Source organism: Gouania willdenowi, chromosome 12 (assembly GCF_900634775.1).
Source record: "Gouania willdenowi chromosome 12, fGouWil2.1, whole genome shotgun sequence".
NCBI lineage: Eukaryota > Metazoa > Chordata > Actinopteri > Blenniiformes > Gobiesocidae > Gouania > Gouania willdenowi.
Genome location: NC_041055.1, coordinates 11,096,903 through 11,119,163, shown reverse-complemented (window position 1 = coordinate 11,119,163; position 22,261 = coordinate 11,096,903). Strand labels below are relative to the sequence as shown.

At 37.9% G+C, this 22,261-nt stretch overlaps 1 protein-coding gene across 5 annotated transcripts in view; it reads right to left on the bottom strand.

Annotated features, from left to right (window-relative positions):
• The window catches only part of tcf4 (transcription factor 4), a 243,408-nt gene that overhangs the window by 103,782 nt on the left and 117,365 nt on the right, over window positions 1-22,261 (bottom strand). The window lies entirely within an intron of this gene.

The window sequence follows — 22,261 nt, the reverse complement described above, 5'->3', positions numbered from 1 at the left end:
TACTGCCAACTTTCTCGTTAAGTAATTAGTGCGGAGTGTATTTGAAGCAAAGGGTGGAGAAGTGAGGAGTGTGTTTAGACCTGAGGGGGTTGGAGAAAGTGTTTTCAGGCCTAATCTGAATTCAGATCAGCGAGTTAGGCCTCTCCGCTTGAAAACAAAAGTTGGCTTGGCAGTGCCAGGCCAAGGAAGGCTTTTCTTATGCTAAACAGGGCCTAAGTAGGCCAATTACAGGGCCAGCCTGGGTCCCCAAGCCATTCTGTGGCTTAAAACAAAAGAGCCCTTGTCTAAAATAAAGTCAGTCACACACACACACACACACACACACACACACACACACACGGAGGAAGAGGGAGTCAGACACAAAGCTACACAGTCACACACAATTTCAGGCGTCCAGTTCTTCTGCCTTTGTAAACGTGTGTACGTGAGTGTGTGCGTTAGTGTGAGCGTGTCGTCGTGGGGTAAAAAGAGGTTCCCACTAAAACAAAAAGGGTCTTATTGATTGTGGTTTCTGTTTTTTCCTTTCTCTCCTTCTTTTTCAATCCTCACAAGTGATCACCCCAGCAACTAGACCAGACAGAATAACTAGAAAGAATAGCCTTAGTCTGTCTCTCTACCTGTTTGTCCGATAGTTACTTAATACCAAAATGTAGCCTGACTATTTGTTAGGGGTGGGGGTAAAATCGATTCACATAAGAATCGCGATTTTAATCATCCACAATTCTAAATCGACTCATAAACTTCAATAATCAATTTCATTTTTATTCTTTTTAATTAATTTTTTTCTATTGCAAGTCAACGATACAAGTAGAAATAACTGACTATTCTATTTGTCCGTTTCTAGTAGGAATGAGAGACGATTTAGAAGCTCCATATGCAATAAAAAGTACTTTAAATGCACACTTGTGGAGGTCGACATCTACAAAAGTGAGGAATCTCTGTCTGTGTGTGTGTCTGCCTGTGTGTGTCTGTTCCTCGAATATCTCTGTGAATCCAGCTCAGATTGACCTGAGACTTTCAACATGGCTGCAGCTTGGTTCAAGGGTGTGCAACGTTGAATTTGTTTGGATTGCAATGGTACGGTTAATGAATTATTTCATAAAATTGTCTTCAATGCAGCTTTCCAGAACAGCTCAATGTTGACAGGTTGTCATAATTCAGGATAAGTTTGAAAGCTGCGTAGAATCTACAGGAGTGATTGCACAAAGGGCTTTTAAAAACAACTAAAGAAAAAAAAAAATCACATAAATATTGACCACAGGTGTCCTCAGTGAGTAACGTTTGTAACAAAGGTGAGTAATAAAAAATACTAAAACAAAAATAAAAAAGTCTCTCTCTCTCTCACTCTCAGAAAGCTGCAGATGTATGCTAGCCTATATTACACTACTAAATACTAAACCTCCCACTTTTCTGTAGCAAGACATACTTCCTAAGGGCACCGCACTAGTCCATCCACATAACTCAAACTGGTTTGATGAAGATAAAGGCATCAAATGAAGCCATCCTTGTAGATGATGGCAGGTGCACTTAAGTTTGACTCATTCTCTGTTTGGGTCTCAGCAAATAAATGGTACAATAAATCTCCCTTTGGTGCACATGCATGTAGTTCTGGTCTTTTATTTTTAGCGGTTGGATGTTTTTGGGATTAAAAGCTACAACCCTCCTTGGATTCACAGAGTTTCAGACATACTTCAAATTCCATTTTCAGGGCAGACTTTTCCAGAAAACACTGTCAACCCTGAAGCAGGTGAACTTGACTCAGCTTGGTAAAGTTATTGTCTGCCACCTACAAAAAACTGCATACGAGCAACACTGGCTTACAGCCACTGAGGAGTTTTGCCGGTTATTTGCAAGTGATCAAACTAATGTGTGGAGTCACAAGGATTTTGGAGGCAGGGCGACACCAAACCACGTTGGGGCACCTGCAAGCTGCCATGCTAATCATAGCTTTTTGGGAATTTAGAGTTCATCCCCATCCCAACAAACAAGTACGCAGGGAAATGAAGCTTCACAATGCAAAAGTGAAGAAAAATTGGGAAATACTGAAAGTGGTTTAGGACACCACAGAGCAAGAGAGGGGCCTGTTTGAGGTTATTCGTGTTTCCCATGTGCACATCTTTTTGTGCAAGGCTGAGGACAAGGAGACCTTCATGACTTGTAGACTTGGTATCTCAGCACCTTTAAGGATTTACTGTTAGAAGTGAATGTAACTAGTCAATTTATTGACATTGTTGGAAAGTTCTGGAATTGCTTTGGGGGACGTGGGGTCCCGTAGACGGACACATAGAAGTGTTTTTACTTCATTGTTTTTTGCAAGACAAGGAGAACAGTGATTTGCTTGACACCCTTTTTGTTCTAGATTTTTCCCAGTATTCCCCATGATATTCAGATCTAAGCCCCAAAACATCTGCTGTTGTTTTTCCAAAACGTTTAGTGAAAACACCAGAAATGTGTTGGGAAGTCACATTGGGAGATATCTGGGTGCATTATCTCCAGCGAATTTAAGACAAATGTATATTTTTTTGCCAATTGCTAACTCCTACTTCTGCTGTGAGATATGGTTTTGCGTCTATCAGTATGTGTACAGTAGCACCTATTAGCATAACATAATGTTAAAACAACTTCATTAATTTACTTTATTAAGGCCCAAACATACTTGAGCGGAGAGAAGGCGGATTGTCCACAGTCATCAGAGCTTTCATAGTGGAGGCGCACTGCCCCAAGTACTGGTAGTTTTTCGGTGAAATTTCCACGATCTTTAACACTTCTCTGTAGGGATGTAACGATTAATCGAAAGGTTGTTAAAAATCGATTCATAGGCATCACGGTTGATATCAATTTTCTGAAAATTGAATCGCAGTACTTTTTTTAAACAGCATATATATTTATCCTTCTCTTGTCCAAATGCTGAGGCTGCTGGCGGAATCTGCTACTACTTTCTTTCTGGCCGCCTTCTACTCTTAAACATGTTCATAAATGATTCCTTACCCCTTTAGCACCGAAAGAATATCTGTAATATTACGTGAATATCTGTAAAAGTCACGTTTTTCTATTAGCTCTGTCTGCTAGCATAGCATCTCTTCTTCACTGCACAGATTAGCTGCATGCCAACCAACCACTGGGTTACCAGTGCCCTCTGCTGGTCCAAAACAAATATCTGACGTAAATACAATGCAGACTGGTTTTTTTTTAAAGTCTAATTGTTAAGGCACAAAATATATTTTCAGTTGCACTTTTAAAAAGAAAAATAACTATTATGCAGTTTTGCATTGTTTGCTATAGAACCAGAATTTAAATTAATAGGCTTCTTCTTCATTTGTATTATTCCTTTATTTATTTCATTCAATATTTATTTTTAGTTAAATTGCATTGTTCTGAATAGTTTATCAAGGGATTCTTTTGACAATGAAAAATAAAAGGAAAACAGTACAGTATTTTCTAGTTTTTTCCCCTAAAAAAATAAAGGAATATTTTTCAATCATTATTTGTCTATAGTCCCATTTTGTAAAATAAATCGTGAGAGAATCGTATCGTGAATCCAGTATCGTGAATCAAATCGTATCGGGAGTTGAGTGAATCATTACATCCCTACTTCTCTGTAGTCCTTGTTCTCTTTCTGGAACGTACTATAAAGGTGTCTGTACTGCCGTAGCTCGTCTGTCAGTCTCTCCTCAAAGCTTATCTCAGTCTCTCCTGCTCTGTTTCACCAGGCAGGTGAAATGCAGGTCAGTGTTACATTTAATGCAGGTCAATGTGTAAAATATATGCTGAGCAGTGTTTTGTGTGATACCAAGAACATGGAGCGGAGTCTGCGTGGTCGTAAAATTTTAGTTTTGCGCTCACTGGCCTCTGCGTACGTTCCGCCCAAGTATGTGGGCCTTAAAGAATGAAGTGGATGAATGAAGTTGTTTTAATATTACGTTTGTTACAACAACAACACAATCTTGTCAATCAATTGGTTTCTTTCCATTGAGCCTCTACATCTATACCAGAGTTCATTTGGAGAACACATTTTAATTTAGTTAGAGTCTCAGTATTTTGACTAAAATTATTTTTAGTTTTAATCAAGATTGGGTTATCTGATTTGTTTTAATTTTAGTCTTATTTTAGTCGACTAAATCATCCCAAAATTTTAGTCGACTAAATCAATAAAAGATTTACTAGACAATTTTTTACCGCTGGTATAAGAAAAAAACTAAACCTACTGTAATTTATGTATGCATATGTAATATATAATACACACATTTAACTTTTTTTCAACACAACAGTGTCTTGATTTCAATACAAAAGCAGCCAATGAGAGCCAAACAGGAAAAAACGTCATATCCCCTGCGCAAAACATGCATCAAAACAAACATGGCGGCCGACACGGACAAGACCATTACAGCTGCGCTCTGTTCTGTTTTAAAAGACCTGGATATATTGTTGAAAGCACAACAAGAAGAGGCTTTAAAACCATAAGTCTGAACCGTACTACGCGCTGTTTTCGTCTGCTGGCACCGTTTAGGGAAAATGAAAGACGCTGGTCGCGCTATTGTCGTCAGATCCGCTCATTGTTTGATTGGTTACTCTGCGCGTTTGTCCCGCCCCAGCTCAGCCACCACAACTCAAACGCTGTGAGCGCTTCTCGACTAATCGTCTGTATGAATAATTTAAGGAGATTAGGATGGTTTTTAGGCTACATCTCTCCCTGATTTTCATCACCGTCTATTTTCTTCTCGTCCTTTATTTGTTGACCTTAATGTCAACCAATTTAGTCATAGTCTTAGTCTCAATCAATGCTTTATTTAGTTTTCCTTTCATTTTCGTCTGCAAAAATATATTTGTGACGAAATTAATGACAAAAATCAACACTGATCTATACTTCTCTTTTTAACACCATTTTTTAAATTAGAGAACAAGTTAGAGTGGGCAAACAGAACCAACAGATTCTCTGACATAGCCTGAGAGATATGTTTTCTGTGCTTGCTCCTCAGAGCCCTAAAATGACCCTGAACCTGTAAGAGAATCAGTGATTTGTATTTCCATCACTTCACTGTGGTTTTTCCACTGTACGCTTCGTGATCATCTTGAAGTTTATCCCTCCACACTTTCTCCTGCTTCTCTTTTACTATATATGTTATTGAGTTTTCACACTGTCATTATCTTTTTGAGTGTGTGTGTACGTGTGTATGCGTCTGTGCATACGTACGCACACGCACGCGCGCACACACACACACACACGTACACACACACACCGAAGGCCTGGTTCTCACAGAGCTGACTGGGCTCTGGTACCCAGCTGCTCACAGAGATGATATTAACAAAGATAGATTACAGGAGAGAAAGGGAGGGAGAGATGCATAGCAGGCACAGAAAGAGAACACGGAGCAGAGAAGGACGAGAGAAAAGAAAGTAGAAACTCAAAGATGGATGCAAACAGAAGACACTCAAGGAAGAGTGAATAAATGAGAGGAAACAAGAGGAACGGAGATGCCAGGAAGAGGAATGGATCGGCACAACCAACTCCTCTCTATATTGTCTGGTTTCTCCCTGTCCAGTAGTTTTGTATCTCCTCAATCTCTGCCGCCCCCCACTCAACCTGCTGTCCTCCTGTGACAGAGAAAACAAACGCTCACATGTCATCCTTTTCTACCATTGCAATGACAGAGAGAGAGAGAGACATAGAGAGAGGGAAAGACGGAGAGCGAGAGAGAGAGGGTCATTAATTACCAGGAAGTGCTGGCGATGCAGCAGTGCACCTGTACACCAGCTTCCCTCCAGCTGACACACACACACGTGCACACACGCACACACACACAGGTACACACATGCTCACTGACGCACACACTCCCGGCGTCCTGAGGGAGGAAAGCCCCGAGGCAGTTCCAACCACACAGTCAAACCAGCAGAGATTACTGGAATACAACTAGACTGTAGAGCAGTGGTTCCCAACCTTTTTTGGTCCTGTGTACCCCCTTTGCATTTTTGTCAAATCATGTGTACCCCCTCTTCATATCATAAGTACCCCCTCCATCATTTCATATGCTGTTGCATTTTCTCTCCTATGCCTAACCAACAAACTCAAAATAAGTTGTTAAACAAACAAACAAAAACCCAATGAAACTGCTTCAATAATAAAATATAACTAACCTAACATTGACTCCTATGGTCAGAAATATGATCAACAAAGTAACATATTAGAAAAACGTTACAGGAATGTTTAGATGTGAGGTAAAGTAAAGTAAAACAATCACTTTGCACAGTTTCAGGTAAAAATAAAAATATAGTGTAACATTTAGTTTTATACATACAACCTTAAACTTAAAGATATCAAATGATGAATCCTTATACAAAGTATAAAGCCAACTCAAAAAGTCCCCCGACGCTGTGTGTGACTGTTATTAGGGGTGGAAATGTTTCGGTACCTCAAGATTCGATTGGATAATGATTATAGGGACTGTGATTGAATTATGATTCAATCACTGATGCAGCGTAATATACAATATAATAATCAAACACCGAACAAAAAAGGCTGTTCCAAATGATATATTAAATACAGTTTATTATATATGATATACTAAACCAGCAGCTCAACCACAGTACTTTAAAAATATTCATAAAAAATTATTCTACCATGTTTGTGCAATTAACATTTAAATAATTGGAAATTTTTATTGGAATAATATTATTGGAAAAACATGCGTCAATTATAGATTGTCGATGCAAGTTTTTTTTTTCCTCCCATCCATGGTTGTTATATGATGCTATATGAAAGGTCCACTTTGTATGTTGGCACAAAAGCTTCACCATTAGAGATTAGCATTAGGCAGCATTACCTGAATATGTGGAAAACCTAGTTTTTCAAGTGGGTCAATAAAATCATCCAATGAAAGATGTGTAAAAGATAGTTTGCTTTTCTGAGTTCAAAAATAATGTTTTTCGTCCATAGCGTCAGAGAAGGCTGGTCTGCATTACTGCATAGAGATCAGAACACATTACTCCAGTTTCAAAGTCTTTACACTGGCTCCCAGTCAGCCTCAGAATAGACTTTAAAGTTCTGCTGCTGGTGTATAAATCTGTGAATGGGTTTGGTCCAGAATACATCAGTGACATGTTAGTCAGGTATGAACCCAGCAGGTCTCTCAGATCTATGGACACAGGTCAGATAGTGGAGCCCAGAGCCCACAGTAAACATGGTGATGCTGTGTTTAGTTGTTATGCTGCAAAGAAGTTAAAGGCACTTTTTTTTCTCTACTGCATATGATTGAGAGGGAGATTTTTGGTCATTTTGTTGATTTAATGTGCTTGTTGATGATTTTAAATGTTCTTGTTGATTTTAAGCTGTTGAATGTTTGATCATGTAAAGCACATTGAGTTGCCTTGTGTATAAAATGCGCTATACAAATAAATTTCCTTTGCCTTGCCTTGCATTTGAAAGTATGCAGGCTGTATTCAAGTGTGAAGCAAAAGTATTTTCCTTCTATATCCATGGAGGCAAGCTCCCCAAAACTTTGTTGATTTTATCTCTGTGTAGCAACGTTAGCGTATTTCTTTGGAGATCTTAGTTGATGTGCGGGCATTATCTCAATATAGTCCATACATTTGAAATATCCACTTGTACGGCCACCATCTCACCTTGAAGTGCAGTAATGCTTATCCACCAAAATCTGTGTATTGCCTATTATCTGACCCACAAAGACCTCTACGAGGGTGGGGATCCTTTATTTGATTGCTTCTATAAAAGTTAGCCTAACTTGCTCAGTGTGATTCTCGTTGTAAGTGAGTCAAAGGGGTTGTTTACCATTAATCTTTATTGAGCGTGACGCCATCACATGATGTACAAAGCTTTCAGGTACTGGCAAAATTCTTATGACATAGAATATATTTAAAAATAATTGCAAAAGATATAGCAAAACATCTACAACCCCTGCAGAGGTCAGGTGACTCCTCCTATCCGCTCCCTTTTAATGTCTAGATTTCCCAGCTGGTGCCAGTTTGATGTGGTGGTGAAAAAAAGCACATCTTCCCCTAAATGCGATATAAATGCATTGTCCATCACGTATTTGGCAGGAACGCCAAATACGTGATGGACAGAAATGCTTTTTTTCCCTTTCCAAATCAGTGTTTTGAAAAAGAAAATCAACATTATCAACAAGCGTCTTCAGTGGGCTGGAGCTCATTTTGTTTGTGTGATTGATTCTCAAACGCCATCTGCTGTATATGATAGAAAGAAAAAAAGGGCCTATTACACAAAGTAAAATTGTATAAATGTGTTTTTTGTTCTTCAGATCGGTGCCTCGGACTGACAGCTGAGAGGGAGTGTTGGTGAATTCATCAGCTCATCAGTTCTGTTAAAAGGCCTGAAAAGTGCTGCTTGATCTGAAAGAGTTTCATTATTCTGTTGCTGGAAGTCAAATATTTCAGTGTCTGTCATCTTAAACAACAAACAGGACTAGCACAATGACTTCATCAGGCCACAGTACTACTAATGCTTTAAAACTCTAATTAATAGCTACTTTTCCAAATCAACATTTTTTATAATAACACTATATTAAGTGGTTGACTTGACTAGCACCATGGCAGTGCTGTTAAAACTGGTGTATGCGAATGGATGAAGACTGCTGACCACACAATACTTTTAAACACTACACTACCTACTAGTGAGGTCAATTTACTAGTATTGGAGTGTACCATAAATTTAAAGAGTCAATTTAGTTAGAATTCACCCATTGATGCTGCAACCACACCCATCACAAAGTAGAAACTAGTGTTGTACTCAAGACTACACTATCCAAGATCAAGACTTATCCGAAGCCAAAAAAGACCAAGACTTTTGGAGTCGAGAGCACGCCGAGACCAAAACCAAGACAAGCTGAGACTGAGTCAATTTAAAAAAACACAGCAGTCTCTCTTTAATTTCAGTCATCTTTAAATACATACATGGTGCACAAATCTCAAATCTCGACAAATGTGTTCAACTAAATTCTTGCAAAAAAAAAAAAAAAACCTTGTATGTAATTCAAAGTCCCTGATAAGTTGATTTAGTTTAAGTATTGTAAAATAAGATGTTTATTTGTCAAGTGAATGAACAAGTGTTCAGAGGTTTTTCTGACTAGAAATAAGATGAACTGATGTCAAGAGATTTTTGCAGGTTTCTGACACATGGCACTAGAAAAGTTTCCAAAAACCATAGTCAGATGATAACATTACCGTAATTAATTAGAAACAGTAGCAAGTGCTTCCAACTATTGTCAAATTAATGAGGTTAAAGAAAAGTAGTTGTGATCATCTCAGTCCCGCCAGTACGGGGCCGAGAGAAGACAGAGTAACAATGATCTCGAGTTCGAGACAAGACCAAGTCCTTCAAAATGTGGTTTTGGGGTCAAGAACGGTCTCAAGTACTACAATACTACTGGATACTGTGTTTAATGAGCTACGTATAGATATTAATCATTACCAAATCTACTGTTACATTTAAAGCAATGTGTTCTCCTCAACTTTTACATCTGCTAAAATGTGCAAACATCTGTAAAACAGTTTTATCGGTTTTCTCGAAAGGTACATATCACTGTACTCAGCATGTCTTTTGGTACTTGAACGAGTACTGCTGTTTCAATCTCTCAACATCTTTCTAGTTCATGAATGTTTGACAATAAACTACAGTGGTTACTTAAATAGTTATTTAAGGGAACACTGTAACTTTAATGTTTACTACAAAGCTAAAGTATAGAAGTGTGTAGAGTAATTATTTGAGACCATTTAAAAAGGTCACGTTGATAAATGTGTATAAGTGGGGGGATAAATTAGCTTTTAAAAGTAATACACAGGCAAGCACGCACACACACAGTAAAAAGAAAAAAGGATCCACTGATACAAAGTTGTGCAACTTCAAACTTCTATAAACTCACATTATGTAACAAATGCACAGACTTCACAGAAAGCTGTTCAAAGAATTTCTCCTTAATTATCGTTCAACGCTTGGCTTGACAAATAAATAGCAATCACTTAAGAACACTTAATCAGACAGCACGTTACACCTCACAATATCTGGCAGCATCCTAAGTGCAATTAGAATGGGGAGGGTAGGAATGTGATTAGGTGAGCAGGGATAAGTTGATAAACGATAAGGTTAAGTGTAAAAAAATCAAGTTTGTGGGGGATGTATGTGAATATAGGACAGAAATGTAAAAAACAAGATTATTAACAATTGATGGTACTGACCAGGGATGAGCAGATGAAGGAACCTAGTCATGCATGTTGTAGATCTCCCTTCAACACACCTTACTGTAAGAGGTCTTGTCGTCAGACCTTACACCAATGTGTCACAATTATCACATTAGAGCATGTTGCAGCAGTGAGGCATCTACATCATTCATTTTTAAGTGTCCCTGGTTTCCCTACACTTTATAGTTTTTTCTGATTGCTTACACACTATGGGTGCTATTCTCCCCCTGTACTTAAGTCATTCACTCTGCGCCTTCATCCCAGTTATGCACTGTGGGTGGAGCGGCCCTGAAATGTGGGCGTTCCCATTCAAATCTGGCCTTGCGCGTATTCTCCCGTCTGCTTAAGTTATTTTCCTCTTAGCGCCCTGATAAGGTGAAACATTATATGGCACTCGAAATTTGGACTTATTACAATTTAAGCCACACACACTCATAATATTACAGAAGAGACTCCCAGAAAGAATCTATCTAAAGTGACACTGTCACGGGGGGTGGGGGGAGTCACACAAGCACGCCAAAGGATTGATGATCAGCATTTCTAATATGTTCACATTTACCAGTTCTAGATGGGACAAAATGTGTTACATTTAATTAATTTTACTCGTGTCGTCCACTCCTTTTTCAGGGAGGGGTGAGAGCAGCGTCGCGGAGCTGATCAGCTGTATCGAATGTGCGCGCCTCAGCTGCTGCAGCTCGTTACAATGAAACTCTGACAGACGTCAGACTGATGCTCAACTATTTTAACACTGTGTATAACATAAAAACCACAGTTTGATCCACTACAAGAGTAAATAACAAGAGAAACATTGATGACAGATGATGATGATGATGACGATGATGATGATGATGATGATGATGATGATGATGATGATGATGATGCGCGCTGATCATTTCTGAATGCAGGAATGTAAGAAGTTAATAAAATCAGGCTGTCCACACAAACAACATGAATCTGGCATTAATATGAGTGGAAAGAGAGATTTTAACTGTGGCTCGGATAGAAAAATGTGTCCGATCCTCACACTGCAGTAATCTGATCAAATCAACCTGTTAAATTGTTTATCAACGTTTCAAATTAAAAGTGCGCTTTATAATTTTCACGGATTTCAAGTGTTAGGAAAACTCCATGTTCCGTGATTTCGAGACAGCCCCAAAAATAATGACATAATTTTCTTCAGACCGCCTTCATTCAAAGACTACGCGAGGTGGGCGTCAGCAGCCTAGACCGGAGATTACGTGCAGGAGAGAGGCGCGTAACTGCAGGCATGTAAAAAAGCACTTAAGTCCAGATGGAAGAATAGAGCCCTATGAGAATATGCTGAAACCAAATTGACCAAACCCTAAATCATTGTGACTAGGGATGTATTTTTCATTGTCAAAAGAATCCCTTGATAAACTATTCAAAACAATGCAATTTAACTGAAAAATAAATATTTAATGAAATAAATAAAGGAATAATACGAATGAAGAAGAAGCCTATTAACTCACTCAGTGCCATTGATGAGATAACTCGTCAGTTTCAAATCCAAACGCTCAGTGCCATTGACGAGATAACTCGTCATTTGCGTTTTTTTCACGGGTATTACTAGAAAACACCCTGGCGGAGGTCCTCATCAATATCTAAGCTGTGGGGTGATGTAGTGACCAACTGTGCCCTGAAGATGGCAGCAGTACACCTTTAGTTGACAGAATAGCTAAATGGTAAATGGTAAATGGACTTGATTTTATATAGCGCTTTATCCCCACACTGAAGCAGTCTCAAAGCGCTTTACATATCAGCTCATTCACCCAATCACTCTCACATTCACACACCAGTGGGACAGGACTGCCATGCAAGGCGCTAGTCGACCACTGGGAGCAACTTAGGGTTCAGTGTCTTGCCCAAGGACACTTCGACACATAGTCAGGTACTGGGATCGAACCCCCAACCTCTCGATCAGAAGACGACCCACTACCACCTGAGCCACGGTCGCCCACGCTACTGATGCTACCTAGCAACACAGCTCCACATACTAACACAGAACATGTGTGGACCTGAGTGGATTATTGATAATGTTGTGATCGTGAGATAAACCATCAACTAACAGGGCTAAACAGGTCATCCCTGCGTGTCGGGATTTTCTCAGCTTTTTGCTCTGAAACTGAAGATTTGTGTAAAACTTGCTCTATTCAAAGGCTGATTACAAAAGAACGAAACAAGCCAGAAACAAATGTTTTTTTGATGAAAGTAGAGGCTTCAATCTTCCAGAATCTTGTGTCAGATTTCAGATAGTATTCTGTGAGTCTTTAAATCAGTCAAAATGCTCAAAAACGGCTGGCACTGAGGGGGGTAGAAAATCTGAAAATGGCTGCACTGAATGAGTTAATTCAAATTCTGGTTTCTATAGTAAACAATGCAAACTGCACAATAGTTCTTTTTTTTTTAAAAGTACAACAAAATTGCTTTATCACTGAGGAGGGCTGCAAAGGCAGAGGTAGACACAGAGAATGACAAAGATGAGGAACACCAGGGAATTTAAGGAGACCTATTTCAGAATAAATTAGGGCAACTTTGGTTGACCATGTAAACCATGCCATCAATCATGTTGGTGGTTCTACTGCCATTTAATTTATGATTGTTGAAAAACAAAAATATAAAACTTATGATTTTCCCGTTCTACCCTCCAGAGAATTTTAATCTGAAATTTGTAAAAAGAAAATTATTATTTTAGTGAGAGTAAAGCCTATAGTGTTTTGTTTTAAAAGTGAATAAGTATCTTGCCACTGATGTTGGTGTGTTGAAATGATGAAAGTGTGTATCAGTTTAACACAAAATTACATTTTGACAATGCAGAAATAAAATAAAACAATGACAATGACAATTGTCACTCCGATAACATGACCTTGGCTATAGCTGAACAGCCTGAAAAAACTGGCGCCAAGACGAAAAGAAAATGGTTAAGAAACCGCATGGAGGGCCCTCCAGAACCCTGATCCGGGTTTGGAAGAGGTCAAGGGAGATGATACGCAAGGGTCTACGAAACCTCAAAGACGGTCTATCTGCCGAGATAAAGTTGTTGGAAAAGACGCTGGAAAAATCACTGGAAAACCTTCAAAGTGAAGCAAAGGTATTGAAACAACAGAATGAGAGGGATGCTGAAGAGATAAAACTGTTGAAACGCAAGGGTTGAAGAGCTGGAACAAAAGGAAAGAGAGAAAGATGTCATCCATCACAGGCCTAAAGATAATACCCAGGAGTTACGCGAGTGACGAAGAAACAAAATCGATTGAACAACAGGTCATTGACTACTTGGAGTCGAAGGACATTGTCCTGAACCCTGAAAACATAAATTCCTGCCATCTAATGCCAAAGAGAAATGATAACAGAGCTGTAAAAATCACCCTTCATGAATGTGAAATTTAAAAGAGAACTACTGAAGCAAGGAAAAAAACTGAAGGTATTTATTAATGAAAACTTGACAAAACGAAACGCAAGCATTGCATGGAAGGCAAGACAAACAAAAAAAAGGAGGAAAGATTCTAAAGACGTGGACGAGAAACTGCAGATTTATATCACACCACTGGGAGAAGAGAACGGAAAACCAATATTCATCAAAACGATGGAAGACTTGGGAAAATACAAAGGATCCACCTAAACAACAACATCACTGAAGGTAATCACGGACATGGACCCAAATCTATATAAACACTGGAAACAAGACTCAGACTGTGATTATTACTGACACGGAATTCAATGTGGAAACCAAGAGTAAAAAGGTCTGTCACTTATTCATTTCAATTGCTAGGTGGTGGGGTGATTAATGATTACATTACTACCTTGCTTATGAACTAAGACATAGTAATGTGTTTATACAAGAAAGGGTTAATCTAAAGGTGGAAAATACAACACTGCCAATAGAACTAACAACAGCTGGATTAACCTTGATGTAGAGACAAACAAGCTGCAAACTTGTGTGTCCAAAGAGACATTCCCGAGTGGTGACGTCATGGATAGAAAGGGAAAACCTTTCGAACAACTTCGAAAAAGAAGATGAACTTTTCTTGAAATGGAGGAACGCAAACAACGTCTAGCAGGGAACAAGGCCGACACGAACAACGATAGAGAGGAGGAATAAAAAAAAAAAAAAAGACAACTGGACTACAGATGAGAAATAAATCCTACACAAAAAGGACTGTTCAGAACAACCTAAGATGTTTGACCAGAGAGACAAGCTTTGATGTAAATGTTCGGTGTACAAAACAGGGGACGGGGCCTAGATAAGCAAACTGCTTCTCTCGTCTCCTTTTCGACATGTACAAAAAAAAAAAAAAAATGTAAAAGAAGTGAACGTAACCATGTCGGAAATAAACTGAATAAATAAATAAAATAATAAACTTTCACATTTGAGGCAATCCGGTATCAAAACCCATTACCTGGAAATCGGTATCGGTACTAAAACTTTACCAATTTTCAATACTTGTGTGTGTGTGTTTATATGGAATAAATGTTAGTTTTATTTTAAGAAAAATTTCAAAATATTTAAATTTAACAATCTATATTCTCAATATATACAGTATAAACTGAAACAGTGTGATATTTAACAATTTGAAGTATTAGAAACTAAAAAGGAAAGTGAAGGAAACTTCTTGCTGTGAACTACTTTTGCTGTTTTATCTTTGTTCCTTGTGAAGTTACAGGTTTAAAACATGCACATACGTAGAAACACACATACACAGCGATACCAAAGTGTGCTCGTCATCCAGTTATCACCTCAAAGATGGCAGGTTAGTTGCAGGCTGAAAGATTGAGCGAGAAAGAAACAGTCTGGATGTAAAGTTCTGATGGAAAGCAACTTAAAAAAAGTTTTAACCCTCAACAACCACACGCAAGCACGCCCGCACGCGCACTCACACACACACACACACAGTTCTACAGCTCCACAAGGTCTCAGATTAATTTCAAACCAGCTATTGCTAATGAACAATGCCTACTCATACCAGCGCCCACGTTTAAAGAAGACACTTTTTTAATCACCAATTCCTCAGAGTCAGCTGAAAAATGTAAGGCCTACACACACTTCTCAAAATAAACTGCACACTGTTACGAACCTAATAACAGCCCTTATGCAATGTTGGTAATTGTTGGCGCCTCAGTGCAGAGATCAGGGGTCATGTCCCACTGGTAGCTTGCAAATTCTCTATTTAAACACTTTCCTATCCAGTATCAGATCCTGAACTGCTGAATAGCCACAAGCCAATAATTATCCGAAATATAGAATAAAAATATAATTGATTTTCCTTTCTTGTTTTTTTTTTGGCAGCGTACTTTTGCTCTGATGGGGTTGATATTGACAAAGGGTGTGAAAACAACGGTAAACTACATCACGGTACACTTCATCATTTCATTTGGTAGAAATCTATAAAGTCCGGTCAATGATGAGGGAATATATTGGGGTCATTAAATCGCCCCCGCCTGTTATAAGTGTGAGCTCATCCTTTTCTCAGACTGTTTTATGGTATTCGTTGCTCTTGTCCCAAAAGAGCCAAGAGGATGATGCCAGGGGATTTTGGACTCAATCCCAGTATGTTAAATCTATCTGCTATTCCAAACAATTTCCATCAGGAGCCATTCAGACTGTGTAGCAGGATAATTTGACAGCAGCCCCGTAGGGAAAATGGCCAATGAAGCTGTAATGATTGATTTATTTCCTATTTTGTCCTCCACGGCTTGCTGTAAACTGTGCACAAAGGCCACAGCTGGATGTAAGAGGTGGTTGTAAATAACGGAATTAGTAAGTGGATGGATGGTGGGATGGTGGGATGAATTGATTCACGTCATATTTAAATTTCACAATCATGAAACCTATTTAAAACTGCTGGGGACAATAACTCACATTTTTTTCTAACACCAATAAAGACGTAGGCCTCGTAGATCAAAACATCAAAGGTAATTCTTCTGAAAACAGGAACATTACTCCAAACTTGAACTTGACTTGAACTTCGGAAAAGTTTTGCACTTTGTATTGTGGGATTTGGAGTCCCGTAGAAGAATGACAAGATGGCGCAGAAGTGTAAAAGTTTCTTTAAGAAGTGTTTTTTACTTCATTCTTGTGTTTTTTTCGCCAGAGAATACAGTAATTCGCTTGACACCATTTTTGTTCTGTTTTTTTTAAAAATCGCGTTCAAAGTGATATGGTGTCACTGGCCGTGTTAGAGTGATTGAGTGGAAAGCCAAAATATCAATTTCCACCATCCACTTCCAATCCATGAAAACACCAGGAATGCCACTTTGGCAGTGTTTTTTGGAGTCACATTGGCATCAGTAGTGGACAAGAAGAACATTTGGATGAAATACAGGTACAGTTTCAAAAATGTTAGCTATCGTTCCCAGCAGCTTTGATACAGATTTTTTAATGTAAAAAGATGAAATCAACACATCAAATAATGAATAAATAAGTGAATAAATTTGAAGCAAAGACAGTAATTGTAATTAAAGTGTAATCAGAAAATAGTTGATAATGATAATGGAAATGCTAAGATCATGGCAGCAGGTTAAATCATTACACGTATTTCATTGCTGAAATATTTCAAGATGATTTACATGATTTTGATGCCAACATCACAAACTAATAAACTGGAAAAAAAAATAAACAATGACTGAAGGGGAAGTAATTAAATTCAATGGACCAACGGACCAATAATCTTTAAGCAAACTAGTGATTTTATTGTCTTTTCCTTGTATTTCGCTGAGTCAAATTTCTATCTCTTAAGTGGGAGAGGGTCAGTATGTAAACTATACACTATAAAATATGTTTACTCACAGTTATATTGAACACACAAGTAGCATATTGACCTTTCCAAACCTGATCCAACCAAATCCACCTGTGTTTGACATGAGACAGAGAGAGTTTGTTCCATTCCACACTGCTACAATGGCTTGGATGTCAAAGTACATTTCACATCAACTATGCTGTATGTAAATGTATTTGACTATGCAAACGTAAAATGTATCATTATGAAAAAAAAAACAACCCTCACACATCCAATGCTTTGTGGAGTTTCTCCATTGGACACCATGAAATCTAGATATAAATGTAATCAATAGCTAAAGTGAATCACCTAATTATGCAACATGAGTCTAGCCTTATCTTCTGTACTTGCTTATTAGCCACATGAATTGCAATAGCTGATCTTGCATTAGGGCTGGGCGATATGGCCTTTTTTTTGATTATCTTCGATATTTTCAAGCTATATCACGATATACAATATCTACATGTATTTCCATATTTTGCCCTTTGCCTTGAGATGATGCTTTGATGCATACAATCGAACCAGAATGGCAATAGTCAATATACATTGATGTGTTCTCTGTGACGTAATTGGTGTTTTCCCCTAACTATTATAGCATAGTTTAACCTTAAAATAAGGGTCAGTAAAGTCCACATGCCATATGTCACACAGGGACCTTTATTAACAGAGGTGTAGAGAACATATCAAAATTTAGAAAACAAACAAATTAAGCTGACCAAGTGCTGAACAGTTTTTTTTTATTATTATTCTAATTAAATAATCAATTATTTGTTATTATTACTGACAATTGTGAATTTATCAGATGAGGACTGTCCCTTTAAGGGCCCCATGGTAACATAAGGTCAGAGTTTGAGTCATCCTGTCTACTTCCTGGGTTGTACTGAGCGCATGGAGTTTTTGCTTACTTTTCTGTTACCGCCCGTCTGACACACCATAAAAGCAGTGTTTGAGCTTCCCCTGCTTACAATAAACATAAAGAGGGATGGTAACGAGTTGTTTTGAGTCCCGTTTTACAATGTTATCGACCCGCGGAGACCTCGGATCTCTACAGCGCACACACACACACACACTCCAGTACGCACGCACTCATTCACTCGCACACAGTGACATTCTGAAGCCAAACCATTTCCAAATTATGCAACCATTATTCTTTTTTTTTATACTAACTAACTCTCCGTCAACTTGTCTCTAATGTTGTGGTTGCTGAGATGAGTGAGTGGAGGAGGGGGGTGTTTGGTCAGCGCGTGTGTTGGTGAGTTTCACTCAGGGACAGAGCGGTTGGGAGTACGGATTACAAGTAACGGTGTTACTAATCTGGATACAAAAAAATTTACTATAATCCAATACAAGTATATTAAAAAACATGTAATCAGATTACAGGTATTTTTTAAAAAAAAAACAGGGATTACTTATATGGATTACATTTAAAACAAGCAGAATATACATTCGTCGAGCAGACTTCACATTCACCATAACAAATGTACACGTGAAACCAACGCTGCCTGCCCTGTGTGTGTGTGTGTGTGTGTGGTGTGTGTTGTGTGTATCAGCATGAACCTGGAGCTTTTACTGCATGGAAACTCCAACGTCCTTTTTCATGTAAATCCAAAAAATCACAGTACAATGTGAATGATGACTGCCTGCTGTAAAAATGTTGCCGTGTCATCCAGGGATCTGACATCCGACTGAAGAAACCTCTACAGGTAAAATTTGACAAACACACAGAATACAGTGAGTGAATTAAGTGAAGCTGTGTTAGCTTGCTACCTGTCAGTACTTCCACTTATTACTAAAAACAGTACGATGTCACTAGTATCAGGGTATTGGACTGTAGGTACTGAAGTTAGTCCTCAAAAAAACTTAATCACCCAGTTTATATAGTACCATCTGTGGCAGACTTGTAAAGAAACTGGACCGATTCCTAAATACAAGGGCTCACCGTTATTATCTGGTCACTATCGACCAAATAAAACTCTATATTTCACCTACCGCTAGACGGTGAATTACGAGGATGAATCCTAACTTCTGAGCTCCGACACAAACCCTCATCACTAACCCACCTCTGCCCCTCCGTCCCCTGCACCCTCATGTGGTCTTCACTGACTGCCAAAACTGTAGGAATTAGGAACATTTACAACAAACAGCAGATCTGTTTACAATATACACTTATTATTATGATACAGCTAACGTAGATCATAGTGTGCACTAACATAACAGCTGGATATGTGTTTTGTTGTGTCTTATATTTTGCTTATAGTCTAATATTTTATTTGCACTGTGTTGTAAGTTAGCAGGTCAGGAAAGATGGATTGATGATGATGGATGGATGGGTGGATGTTTGTAAATTATAAACATCCAGACTTTAAAAAGCTCTTCTCAGGGAGGTTTAAAGAAAATAAAAAATAAATCATGTTTTAGTGAAATATTAATATTTCTGCCAGAAAGCTACAGGATGCGAATAACTGCATTTGTTAGTCTTGGAAATTTCAGCAAATTGTGTTTTGGCACACATTGAATTAAAAGTCACAACCTGTACATTACATGACACATAAAAGACAGGCTACACCAGTGTAGGGGAATGACTTGTAGATAACTTTGGAGCATCTACTTCAGTGGAAGCCTTTTTTTATAATAGAAATGACATATGTTTAGTACTACAGTATGTTGTGTATGCAACCTTTATAACTATAACTACAGAACTTGTTCAAACCTGACCCTTTTACGTCGTGCTTTCTTGTTTTACATATATTACAAAACCGTAACAAGAACATTTATTATATACCATACATAATAATTATTGTATGGGTCCTGTAGGGGTGGGACCTTCTGGGTACCCCTCACGATACGATACGATACACAATACAAAGCTCACGATAACGATTATCTCACGATATGACGATACTGCGATTATCAATATATTGGTCAGAAATCAACCTACGATAATCTATGACATAACAAGAAAAAAAAAAGATTAAGTGAAAAATTAAATTTTTAGTTTATATCTCTTTTATATCTATGAACAGCAACACTATTTTAGTGCAACATTTCTGTAAATAAGTGTCAACATACCAATGTAAAGGAATAAGTATCTCCAATAGTGCTGTCTGTAAACAATAAATAAGGTCTTTCTTACCAGTGACACCATTATAGTGCAATATTCCAGTAAACAATATTATGGTTCCTTCAACAAACAGTGACAGAATTTCTGTGAAGACCTACCTGCACATTTTAGTGAAAAAGCAGAAAAGGTTTTGAAAAAAAAAAATAAAAATCGATACTTATCGGGAACATATCGATAATCGATAGTGCGAAAAAATTATTGTGATATATCGCCGTATCGAGATATCGTCACACTCCTAATGGTCTGTGCTCTAGGTCAATGATTCAACTGAATTGTTCATAATTAATGAGTAAATTGATTGATAACCTTTCAACACCTTGTTTATGTAAACTACTGTGGGTTTTACCAGTCCGTGTTAAACTAAAACACATCCTTTAATACAGTGTGACTGTAAAGGTGACTTTATGTTTGTCTGAAATAATACAGTGAGCAGGTTACATGTGTTCTATCCTCTTGTGTCTTTAATTGCATGTTTGGTATTGAAGTAATCCAAAAGTAATCCAAAAGTAATCACTTACATAACTTTAACATAATGATACTTAGAGTAAGTTACTGATTCCATTTTTTAACAGGCAAACTTGTAATTGTACTGGATTACTTTTTAAAAGTAACCCTCCCAACCCTGGGGGGATGTTTGTATCGGCCAATGAGTGGTAAAAAACTGGCATATCGAATATCGTGCATCGTTCATAATAATAATTTATGAAGTCACTGCTTCATCCCTGCCACTGGTACAACTGGGCATATTGATTGGAAGAAATGTGTTATTTTACATCTTTGTAAATATGACAATATTTATAGACTTCAAGTTCTATAAACTAAAGGCTTCAATAAATCCAAATCATTTTATTTTATTTTGGCAATCGGATCCAATCCACAAGAGTGGTTTATAAGCTTTTACCTGCTCTGACACTCAAACATCCTAACAAACCAAAAAAAGAGCTGAAATCAGAAAATGAACTTTCTTTGAATATGTATTTGAAGAGATGACTTTCTTTGATGAGCTTTAAATCCAAATCAAAGGAGAAACTAAATTCCTTACATCAGACCCAACATGTCCAACCGCCTGTGGTGGAATGGAAGGTGGTCATCAAAATACAAGCATTAAATCAGGCCTTTCTTTGATTAACATTCCAGAAACAGATTCAAACTCCAACATCTGCTTTAATTATCAGCGTGCATCTCCTCGTGGATGAAAACCGTCCACGAGAAATGAGCATTAAGATTAAGCAGAGATTCTAAACCCTGCTATCACTAAAGTGCTCACAACACCTGCTGCTATCGGCGGCAATAGCTTTTTTCTTTCAAAACAATAATTCTGATAATTATAATTATTAATGATTTCTTATACAAAGTTGGAAGGAGGTGACAAAGTAAGTCATCTCTGCAAAAACATTAAAAACATGTAACAGCTGTTGTTTATGATTGTCATGAAGATGATTGACACATAGCTAACAGAGCTTGTTAGATGTTTGTTCTGTGAACTCTCAGGCCCAGGCTTATTCATTTATGCAGGATTTAAAGACAATAAAAGAGTTGAAATGTGTTTATAATATTCATAATTTACAATTTCACTATATATAAATATATATATAAAAAAACAAAACACTAGAGATAAACTGAAGTCATAAATACACATATTTGGGATTGGACAAAATATGGACCATATTGCCACACTATTGTCTCACTTTTGCGGCTAAAACAGCTTTGATTTGAAAGGTTTCCCAGTAACAATGTGAATGAATTTTATATTTATTCTCAAGGATTTGAGGTTAATTACAACAAAAACAAAAGCATGAGTCACTAACTGGGAGTATGAGGCATGACTAGAAATGTAAGGCAAAGGTATCAAAGACAATCAACCAGCAAACACACTGTGAGCAAGCACTCCTTGATTAGTGCACGGAAGATAATCAGGAGAATGGGAATCACCTCTAACAGCACAGAGGGAGAGGAGAGATAAACACCCTAAACACACACAGGTAGGACAAGGGGTGCCACACACTAGAAGGAAGCCTGGGAACACAGACTGAACATACAATACAAGAACTATCAGCAGGTGAACATTAATATAAAAATAAACCAAACAGTTCCAGGATCCACAATTTTAGAAGATGTTCTGTTGGGAGAGGTTTGGACTTTG